The following is a 12,355-nucleotide window of genomic DNA, read 5'->3' as shown; positions in this document are numbered from 1 at the left end:
ACCGAGTTCTCCATGTCCTCAGCTCACCTCCTGACAACTTCCTGCCCTGTGCAGGAAATAAAGGGAGATCCCGTCCGCTGATTACTGCATGTGCCACTCTGCCAGTCTGTGTGAGTGTTTGTAAGAGCCGGTGCTGAATGCTGACAACTTGGCATCCGAACGCTGCGGTGCATCCGAGCATGGAACAGCAATAAAACACATGGGATTCGTCCAAGAGCGGCGCAGCATGGCCCAGTATATAAAAACCAGCAAATGAAGACTTCGAGGCCTCCATTTCTTAATAATGAAGACGTGATACAATAATAATAGCGCTGCATTACGTATTCAGCCAGTTAGTCTTTAGCCAGTTAGACTCTCTTTTCTTAGTCTGGTGCTCAGAAAACAGACACTACTCCTCCTTAATCACTCAGTTCCTCCTCCTCACTCCAAACTGTGCATGTAAACAAAACAAATTCATATCCTATTGACATCAACACAGCCAGAGAGCTTCCAAAACAACGTGTTTACAACAGCCAGACAGGGCCGTTGTATAGGGGAGAAAGGAGATGATAATTCTAGGGGCTCAGCACCCAGTGGGGCCCATAAAAAACCCCAGTCTAATCTTTGTGTGACTGAATTATTCTGCATAAGACCCTGACTAATACTCATAGTAATGCTGCATTAGCATCAAAATAAAGTAGGCTAAATAAAAAATTATAATACTTATGTAGTCAAAGAAAAAAAACTGGAAAAGTTAGGAGGTAGGGGCCCACTTTAGTATTCTTTAAGGGGGCCCAGAATTCCTAGCAACGGCCCTGCAGCCAGAGAAAAAGCCGTCATTATCTGTTTATCTATAAGTGTACGGGAGGGAAGGAGCGACGTTCATCCAAAAACACAAGCGCATATGCAAATTGCCTGTTGTTGCAGCTCTCAACACTGAACTAGGATGTTGTTTTCTGGGTCATTGCACGGTGTGGACACAACACTGCATCACAGATGGTACACCTGTCTCGCCTCATGTGTAAACATAACTGTACTGGTTAGCTGCTGCTGCGGCGGCAGCGGCAGAGCACTTAAAAGTTCTAGTACACTGGTAAATTTGTTTGACCTTAATATTTATATGTAAACAAATGAGGCGACACTTTCTAGCTTCCATGGGACACCAATTGGCTTTCCATCCATCCATCCATCCATCCATCCATCCATCCATCCATCCATCCATTATTTGGCTATACCACTTATCCATGCAGAGTCTGGAGCAAAGGCAGTGTAGGCTACATTCTGGACAGGTTGCCAGTCTGTCTGCCTCTTTATTCTGTTTATTAGTCATCTTTATTAGCCTCTTGGTGAAGAAGAAGGCTGACATCAGGGCCAACATGGATGCAACCATTTCAATATTTTCTTCGTTAAGCTTTGCAGATATGTTTTACTAGGAAGGAAATGTTTTCAACCTGTGTGTTCAGCCACAAGGAAACACATGACGGGTTTTGATGAGAAACACTTTACTTTTGTTGATGAGAAAAGATCCACAGGGCATCTTTAACTTTGAAACATTTAAGCCTCTCTTCCTCTCCTGAGCCAATTTGGACGAGGAAGATGCAGGCCGCCCACCCTGAGTCTGGTTCTGCTTGTTGTTTTCTTGACTTGACTCCGGTTTGATGTATCGTATATTACAGCCTTTTTTGACCCACAGATAAAAAAGGAACGTTTTGGGAAAAGTGTTTGCACCGAGGAACACTTTGAAACACTGTAAATTAGTCATTAGCCTGCCTGGCAAAATGGACGATTCTATTGGTATCTACCCATCAGTGATTAAAGAACTGAGCTTGCAAAGTAGTTTTTACTGGGAAGTGGCAACACAAGTAGTAGGTATTATTTTATCAGGTCGTGTTCCAGTCCAGCTCTGTAGAAATGGACATTGTGGCTGTGTGTGAGGTATGCAGGCAGGCAGGGGGGAGACAGAGGACGCTGTGCTGGCTGTGTGGAGGTGAGCAGGGGAGCAGAACGGACACAGTGACATTGGGTGCGTTTGTAACCTGGCACCTCACCTCCCCTTGTTCTCTAATACAGGTGGAGACTGTGGCTCTGCACCAGACGAGCAGCAGGAAGTGGGATGAGGTAACACACACACACACACACTGGACACATACATCTGGCAGATGTAGATAGAGAAAGAATATGAGTCAGACTGAAAGTAAGGGAGGTGAGGGGGGAAACATTATGACACATGTGCAATTAAAAGTCAACTGAATAAAAGGAAAAGAACTTTTATCATTACAGCTGGTTTTGTCCTCTAAAGAATAACAGTAAAACAAAGGGAACAAAAAAAGCTCAAGTCTTTTACTTGCCGCTCTAAGGGATGTTGGACTGTGTCCTGCAGACGAGTACAAATGATAAAAGTCCTGAGATTCATTGAGGAAACCATGCTTCATGTCTTGTCAGCACCAGCCAAAGTTCAGAGCTGGTAGAAATGAGTCAGAAAATGAGAAGCTGTGTGTTTTAATGATGCCACATCAATCACTCAGCTTGTCTCAAGCTGTGTGCGCTATTGCGTCTGGGTTTTGTTTGTTCCCCCTAAAATAAACCAGAAATGTCTTTGTTTGAGGCTTTTGAATTGTAAGAAGAAAAAAAAGAAAGAACTTTAAAGTGATGCAGCTATCTCCATTCTTTCACAGTGATTTGCCACGACTCGCATTTCTAATCTCAGAATTAGCCTCTTAGAAATTGTTTCATGTTTAGTTTAAACACAGCGAGTGGCACGAACAAACACCTCTGACATAAAAATGATTAAATACCACTAGTTTGTTGGTGTTTTTGCAAATTGTCCTATGAGTCCCCTTGCCTCTTTTCCAAAAAGGCAAATTAAAGCTAAAGCTAAAAAACCACATAATTAGCCAGTTTCACACGTTTTCTATGCCCTCTCAAAAATATGAAAGGTCATACTAGGGTTAGAGTTTGAATAATTGCATATATATCTATTATTTTACTTAAATGAGAAATTTGAACACAGCATCGTTTTATATCTGTCATTTTGTCAGCATTCAGCATTCAGTTGCTATTGCTACAATGCTAACAGTCATTGCTTTATCGTTTTGCTCAAATTTAACTAATTTAATAGACAGAAAATCAATTTCACACTTCATCTTTTTTAGAAAGAAAGATATGAGTCAAATCGTTACTTGGAAAAATGTGTTACTCAGAGGGACAAACCCAAAGCAAATCACCACCTCTCAGCTCCACATAGGGTTTTTAGCACATTTCAGCTCATAGTTCTGTTTTTTATGAATCACTTTACTGATTTGGTTCAATTCCCAATTCTTGAGAAATAAAATCTGATTAACCTGCTGCATTAACCAGGAGATAGCAGATGATTAGCAAAGGTGACAAATTTAGCTACGAAAGAGTCTATTTGATTTGTTGGATGTTTGAATAGGTGATTGATTGATTTCTTTTTTATTATAACGACACCTTTAGGATGCAATATGATAATCAAAATCAAACATATGTCAACACTGTGTTTGTTGTGACCAGAAATCTTTATGCAATTTGAAAATTAAGTGGACTTGAACAGCACTCCTTCTGTTTATGTGCTCATATATACTAACTGAACATTTCCAGTGTAATGGCTGCACTGCAGTGACACACAGTGGAAAAGCAGTCAGTCAGTCAGTCTGGATGGATGGATGGATGCGCTTATTTATTGACCGTCGCTGATGTTGAATCATTGATGCTGCACCTTTAATATCTGTGGCTGCAATGCTGGTGTTACCAGCTCACCATCTCTCTCTCTCTTTGTATGTGTGTGTGTGTGTGTGTGTGTGTGTGTGTGTGTGTATGTGTGTGTGTGTGTGACCGCAGTGAACCTGTGACAATGGCTCTGTGCCATTTCAGCCACGCTGCGGCCGAGATCCTGAGTTGGACACAAAGCCGGCTTTATCTGGGCTCTCACTGTTGTATCAGTGCTGCCTGGCTGGACGCATAGCACCAGACTTAGCAGCCACACACACACACGCACACACATACACACAGACGCACACTCATACACACTAGTACTAAAACAATACATTACACTAAGACTGGAAGCAGGGGAAGTTGTGTGTGTTGGTGTGCATTATGTGAATGTGTGTGTGACTATAAAGAGACCACTGACCACCAGGGGAAGTGACAGAGACAGAGACACATGCTGTTCCTGCTCCCAAGTTATGTATTGTTGTTGGGAGGGAAGTCACAGAGACAACATGATGCACGGTCAGTGTGTGTGTGTGTGTGTGTGTGTGGATTGCCTCAGATTAGCCGTACAACATCATGATGGAGCAAAGTATTTCTCTCCGTTCCCCTCTTTCGTTTTCACTTCCCTCTATATTTTCTTGTCAATATCACCCTGCTTTTCCGTCACTGTGTAGCTACGTGTAAGACGGACAAATCTCCGTGCACATGATCTCTTTCTCTTTCCTTCGCTCCTTCAGAGAGGGAAGGAGAGGCTGGAATGTGGAGAAAGAGATTTTCAAAAAGAAAGGAGCGATAAAACAAATTTACAGGTGAATTAACAGGTTGTTACACTGCAGGACATCACAGCCATAGAAGCAGGAAAAGTGGCCGTGGCTGTGGCTGTTAACCCTTTGTGCCACAGTAGCAGTCTCCATGCCACTCTGTACTCATGCACAGGGCTGTTGTATAGGGAGAAAGGTTATGATAATTCTACACTGCAAAAATTCAAAATCTTATCAAGAATATTTGTCTTATTTCTAGTCAAAATGTCATTTCTAGGCAAAATAAATCTAATAATACTACTACTACTCATCACATTTTAAAGTAGCTTGTTTTTAGACACTTTTTTACTTTTTTCAAGCACATTTTCCACTTTAAATAAGTAGAAAAGTCTGATAGTGGAGCAAGTTTTTCTTTCTTATTACAAGCACAAAAAACTTGCTTTCACTGGCAGATTTTTCTACTTATTTCAATTGAAAATGAGTTTGAAACAAGTGAAAACTGTCTAAAAACAAGTAAATTTGTAGGCGATGGGTCTTATTTTAAGTGGAAATCAATTTGTTTATTTCTGGCATGTCTAAGAGATTAGATTAAGAGATTTTGACTAAAATCGAGACATTTTGACAAGAAATAAGACAAATATACCCAGTAATCTTTGTATCACTGAATTATTCTGCATAAGACCCTGACTAATACTCATAGTAATTCTGCATTAGCATCAAAACAAAGTAGGCTAGTAGGCTATAAAAAATGATAATACATACGTATTACAAAAAAAGTGGAAAAGTCAGGGGCCCACTTTAGTATTCTTTCAGGGGGCCCAGAATTCCTAGCAACGGCCCTGCTCATGCACAGTAATGCCTCACAGTTACTCATCAGCCTCTCTCACAACGTCACATTTCCACGCTCCTCCCTTGTACTCAGTTCAATTTTTCTAACCCAATATGAGCTTAGCGCCGTCTGCTTTACATCAAACATAATTTTCTGTTACAATCCCACTCTGTGGCCCGCCGCTTTCGTCTTGACAGCGAGGCAGCGCCGTGGTGACAGCAGGAGTTCGATTAGATCAGATGAAACATTAATGATCCCTGTGGGGAATCAGGCCATTGCAGCAAAGCAGCCAAGCCATGGCAGTGTAGTACATCAAAGGAAAAAAAATTCAGGATGCAAATAAGAACACAGCAAAACATGCAGAACTTACATACCCAAATACATGACGCACAGAGTGTGTAGTTGCAGTCGTAGAATTAGGCCTAAAATATATTCATGATAACCATTGTCTGCATTTTGCTGTGGGCCATCACAAAGTTGTTTTAACTCCTATGTTTGTATCTTTACACTGTTTGAAATATCTCGCTTCATGTTTGTGGTTGTACCATTCCAACCAGTGGAAAGTATTTTAGATTCCTCGTGCATCATTTTATGCACAATTTCCCCCAAATTCAGCCCAACATAATTGTGTGTCTATGGAAAAGTTGAGATACCCACTAGAATTTTAAATGAAGTGCTTCAGGTCTGAATAAATTTCAGTATAAGTTTGTCTTTACCAACCATAACGGTAAAAGGGTGGGTTCACATTTTTTTTGAGTCAGCCTCAAATGCCAGTGCTGTTACAAAGCATAAGCAGTCTGAGTCGACTTTCTTCCAGAGGTTTTTATTTAGAAACTATTTTTGAAACCCATTGCAATGAATTAGGAACAAATGAGAATAAGAAGAGTTACCAGAATATGCATGTGTGTGCACCAAATTTCATGGCAATTCATCCGACTGTTGTAGAAAACCAAAACCATACATGTCTATGTTATACGGTACTGAAAGTCAGACCCAATAGGCACACACCAGAATCCTTAGACATTGATATTTGTACGTTAAGTTGTGTTGTCAGGTGACCAAATTCAATTTCAAAACCTTGTATAATCCCAATGTCAATTCAACATACAGTAGAAAAATGGTGGCATATGGTGCTGGGATTTTGTTGGTTTTAAACTGCATTGTTGTCAAACCAAAATCCACCGTCTTATGTCAAGAGAGATAAATATATATATGTTCAAGTCGTCAGCAAAACCTGATGTCTGCAAAACATAGGGTTTTTTAAACCAGGGCTGGATTTTTATGGCAACTTCATTTTCATTCTCAACAAATATTTAACATCTGTGTAACGTTCATTAGAGTTCAACTCTTTTGCCAGACCTCGATGGCTCACTTAGGATTCATTTCTCTGGAAAGCATGAATGTCTTGACAAAATTGAATGTTGTAGTGCCGGTGGACTAAAGTAGTGGAGAGAAATACAGTACCCATATATATCTCTATGTACAGCATGACCCCAATATGGCTAAAAATATATGATAATGCTGGCTTTATCCTTTATCAAGCAGTAGAACAGAATCTTCTTGCTGTTTTCTGCCTCACAGCACTTTGTATCCCAGTGAAACAGTCCTCTTGTTTCCTTACACTCACTGTACACCTCATAATTAACATGTCAGTGACCCACACATGTTAAAATGCTGTACGTGTCTTGTTTAACAGTGTCTGCAGACAGGCATGTGAACAGAAGTGGCTGCAGATGTGCCGACCATAGGGTGCCGACAAGTCAATCCACCTGAGAAAAAATGAGTCTGCGCCCCGAGGGGGAGGCACGCTGGTAACACACACGGAAACTCTTGTGATTTGTCACCATGATTTATCTTTGTAGGCTTAACAATGAGGTGCCGTGCAGGTTTTAATCTGCTATTCCTTTTTAATTTTTTACTGCTGAACGATGCTGCTCGGAATTTTTTTTTAAAGAGAAGTTCTGTTACATAACCTTCTTGTTGCAACAGATGATTTACAGTGGACTGTAGTGTGAACATAACTCGTGTGCGGAAAGGCGTCTGTTGGGAATGTGATGTAGTGTCTGTGATGCAGAGCTGGATCCATCCTCGTTGGCCTGTTGCTGCAGCTGCAGACATCGTTTTTCATAATAGACCTGCATGCTGGCAGCATGCCTGACAGCCTCTCTCCTGTCCCGCTTTCTCCCTCCCTCTTTTCACCTCCTCTCCCCTCTTTTTATGTATCTCTCCTCTCTCACTTACTTGTCCTCTTACACAAACACACTGCTCCTCCTCCCTCTGTTTGCCTCTGATCGGATCTGTCCGGCCAAAAAAAAAAAAAGAAAAAGGAAATTGTTTGTTATGACATAATTTCAGCCAGACTGTGACAAAAACCAACTGCTGTGAGTATTTCTGTATGTGTGTGTGTGTGTGTGTGTGTGTGTGTGTGTGTGTGTGTGTGTGTGTGTGTGTGTGTGTACAAATTCTCCTCCTGTTACTCAATGTGAGAGTCCAGCTGCAATCTGCTGCACAGGAAGTGGTTCCAACAATGGTTTTGTTCAGATAAAAGAACAGGAACATCCACATGCTCTCTCATTCACAGTCATACACTACACGCCTGAGTATCCTCAACAATGACAGTCATTCCTGGCACCCTTATCTCTACATGATGCTAATCTATCCTAATCTAAGTCTAAACACAAACTAAAGTGACGTTATACAATAACACAAAGGATTTGTCCTTGTGGAGATACAATGTGACACAGACAGTAAGACAAGAATAACAAAAAAGTCGCTACACATTTTAGGCTGTGTTAAAAAGATTAATAAATCTATGAACACAACAAAGAAAGAGTAGAAAAAAAGATTAGACAGATCCCAGACTGACACGAGTTCAACTTCTGGTCCTCACAAGTATAAGAAAAAACACATGAGCACACCCACTCGCACACGAACTAACACACACTAATCCGGGCATGACGCAACCCTCTGAGCAACTATATGTCATCATCAGTGAGATATCCTCTGGGAGGGAGAGCCACCCCGTACAACATGCTGCCTAATGGACACTGGACAACACAGTGTGTTAAAATCATCCATCTCCTCCACTTTACAGCAGCTGGTAAACACAGACTGACCTATATCACAGCACTGATGTATTACAGCATTGGTACTGTTAAAGATTAAGTTGTTTCAGTGCACTGTTGTGGCTGGGTGGGAACTACAGGGGGCTGTTAAACGTTTCAGGATGTCTCAATGTATCCCTCCTTTGTTTGGGCCATTCACTGGTTATAGTGGGTCTTTCTTTCATTTTGAACATTTTCCTGATTACAAACTCTTTACTGCTGCTCCAATATGCTGACATGCTAGCTCAGAGGCTAACACTTTTTGGGATAGTAGACAACTGCCCTATTTCATTACGTTCTTTTGCTTAAATTTACATTTTCACTTAATCTTTTACACTCATAGTGATGGACATTATCTTACACCAGACACAGTAGCCTAACTGCTTTAATTCACCAGGCCATAAAATGAAGGCTAATGCTTACGCTAATTGCTCTTGAACACGTCACAGGTCATCTTAAATAGTAGCCTATCAGTTTTATCAATGTTGTGCAGTCCCAAGGAGCACAGCATTAGATATCACCTTATGGGCCAACAGTTGATGTCAAACAGACTGTTAACATGTTAAGGCTATTGGCTTGTTGCAACACAAGATAGGCTAAAATATAGGCTAACATAAAATATATTAAAATAAAATAATATTTAAAAAAAAAGAAGATTTTTTTAGTAGCCTATCGAAAGTAATTGATACATCAACAGAAGTTAATAATAGGCTACATTCCGAAAACCTGCAGTAGGCTAACGTTTATCAAACAGTTGCTTTTGCTACATATAACAACATTTATTTGGATCTGGTGTTTCTAATCCAACGAGTCTTATATTCAGCACTGTATTGGATGCCAACTTCTGAGGAAAATAGCTGCTCAACACCACACTATCTTGATGACTTTGGCTACTTTGTTACTTTGGTGATGCCAGTGCCCACCGGCTTTATCGCATTGGTTTAGCTATAAGTGTTTACTTTTCATTTTACAGTATAGGCCTAGTCATTTATGAATTTACTTATGAAGTAATTATTGCTCATATTTACCCTTTCAAGATGAAAATATATATTTGAAATACAGGCCTGTTACACTTTACCAGGTGAGTGTTTTCCTTCCACGTCCACAACTGTCGCTGCCCCACACTTTAGACTTTTCTTCTTGAATGAAATGGTGTCTGTTCATAAATAGAAGAAAATGCTTTATCCTGATTTTTACATACAGCACAAACAGACAATAGAAAATATGAACATACAAAATAGAAAAAACTGCAAAGTTGATTTACAAACCAATGAGGAATGCTGTGGTTCTGCTTTAACCGCCACCCCACCCTACAAACATTATTTCAGACACTTATTTTGAATTGTTTCACAATGCTCTCAGTGTTTTAACATTTACACAATTACAGTAACACTATTGTCCAACGATACGAGAGACCTCTTTGTTGCTGAATAATGAAGCTCATTAAGCATCAATGATGGTGTGGGTCCTTCCCTGGGTGACTAATACCCTGACAGCTGGTGCACACACATACTTTGCTGTTATTTGATCAGCGTACTTCTCACAGAGACATACATATGCACATACACACACACACATGATCCAACAAGCAGAAAGCAAAAAGTGTATATATTATGAATGGGCCTTACACCTGGATGGATGGATGGATGGATGGATGGATGGATGGATGGATGGATGGATGGATGGATGGATGGAGGTCTGCCACTGCAGGACTAGTGACGTCAGCCCTGTAAACTGAGGACATAATCCTCTGTAGGCCCGACCCACTCCTTCAGTGTAGCATCCTGACATCTAGTGGTCAGCCAGCTAGAACTACACTCTGTCATTTTGAGGTCTTTTTGTTCTCTTCTTTTTAAAACTCTGTAAAATGTGAAATCTTCTCATTCACTTCTCTGTGTTATCTGTGTCTTTGTTTTCTCAGGCCAAGGACATTTGCCAAGCCCCACAGTGCCACAGAAAATCAAAGAAAAACACTAATGGCAAAACCTTATCATACCATAACCTGGAATCAAACACATCAGGAAATTAAAACAAGGTCGGAGATAAGGCTCATGAAATACGACCCTTATCTGTATGCCGTGCATTGAATTACAGTCTCTTGGCCTTTATTTTCACTCAGACCTATGTACTGTATATTTTTGAGTGTGGAATATAGGTCAGACATCATCTGCTCTGCTGATGTTATAAACTGGCTCCAGGCTTTATTGATGCTACGGTGGCTGGCTGCTGTCATATGGGGCCAACTGCTACATTTCACACTTGAATAGGCTGATTTACTGTGTGCTACCAAACACTACAAGGCTCCTGTTATTTTTAGAGCAACAATCGACTAAATGTTTAACAGCATAAAGGCGCACACTTGTCCATCACAGCTGAAACTCTTAGCAGAACGAAAAATATTTATGTGACTCAATGTGATTTAGTGTGATATAATATGAACATGGATAGGATAAGTCAATTTCATCATGTTTTAAACAAAATATGAACAAAATGTATATTTCTGCTGCTTTTTTGTCTCAGTTTTACTAATAGTTTTATATATTTTTATATTTATATTTTATTCTATATTTGTGTCTATACATTATTATTTTTTAATTCAGTAGAGAAGCCACACATGATTTCATTGTACCCTGTGTAATAACAGTAAAACTGATTCTGCCACATGAAGCTACTTCCTCTAATGTGGATTAAGTACAGTACTGAGGATGTTGACAGTGAATCAGTTGTTTTTTACCCAATCAATAACAACAAATAACAAAATCAATTTATATTTTTATCACTTTCTGAATTGAATGACTACACATATAGAAGTGTTGCTCTGACTGGTGAACCTGGTAACCTGGCGTCTCAGCTTCCTTTGACTCGTTATTTTAGTCTCAGCTCTTTTGTTTGATTTTACAGTGACGCAACATCTTTGTTGTTTTGTTTTGGTCTACTTGCTTTAAACAACATCGCCTCTGGCGGCAGGCAGTCATTAAACAAATGAATAAACCCATTGTACACTGCCCAGCATTAAACAATAGTATGACAGAGATAGCCATCAGCAGGTGAACACAGTGGAGCTTGTAGCAGCTAAAGAGCCAGGCAAGGCCCGTTTTACAAACAGTTTGTCTCAAAGGGCTTTACATGGCATCATGACAACATCCTCTGCCCTTAGACCCTCACATCGACTGAGGAAAAACTCCATAGAAAACCCTTTTAACAGGGAAAAATTGGAGAAACCTCAGGGTGAGCAACAGAGGAGGGATCCCTCACCCAGACATGACATAGATGTTGTTACAGACAGGGAAAAAGATTATAGTTTATGACACAGAATGTGGGAAACATGGAAATGTTAACAAGCGTTGATGAAGGCAGCTTCTGGTGGGGGGGGGGGGGGCTGGCCAGCTTAATGGGAGGACAGGAGAGTGTGAAGACCAAAACAGCCAACTGGATTTACAAGGGAATCAAACATTACTGTTTTATAGTTTTGTTGTTCTGTATCTTAAAGTTTTTAAGTATGTAAATAATGATGATGATGATGATGAACATTAAATACTCTGTTACTAATACTATACCACTAGGACTTTAAGTAAACACAGAAACTCAGCTAACTTGCTTCATCCAGGCTGTGTGAGCATGAACTCACCTCCATATTAAATATATGCTGTCCTCACCTCTGGATGACCGCACTCCTCATTTGCCATTGTCCTGCACACACCCATATCTTCATATTTTACTGGTTCACAGGCACTAATTTGTTTGTGCAAACAGTATTTCCAAGTGGAACCATGAGCCACCTCCGTCACAGCTAGTTTCACCTCCGCTCTCACTGTTGTTGTCATACGTTTCTCCATGGATTTGTTTTTTAGGATTACTTGAGAGAGGACTATTTTGTTTTTTTAATTCACTTCTGGGTTCACGTCAGCTCAATTGGAGGTTTCAGAACTTGTTTTCAACTTCTCTGAGTTAAT

This window comes from Trachurus japonicus, chromosome 19, assembly GCF_045865225.1.
Source record: "Trachurus japonicus isolate A0001 chromosome 19, Traja_1.0".
NCBI classification, from domain to species: Eukaryota; Metazoa; Chordata; class Actinopteri; order Carangiformes; family Carangidae; genus Trachurus; species Trachurus japonicus.
Note: the sequence above shows the minus strand (reverse complement) of the source record.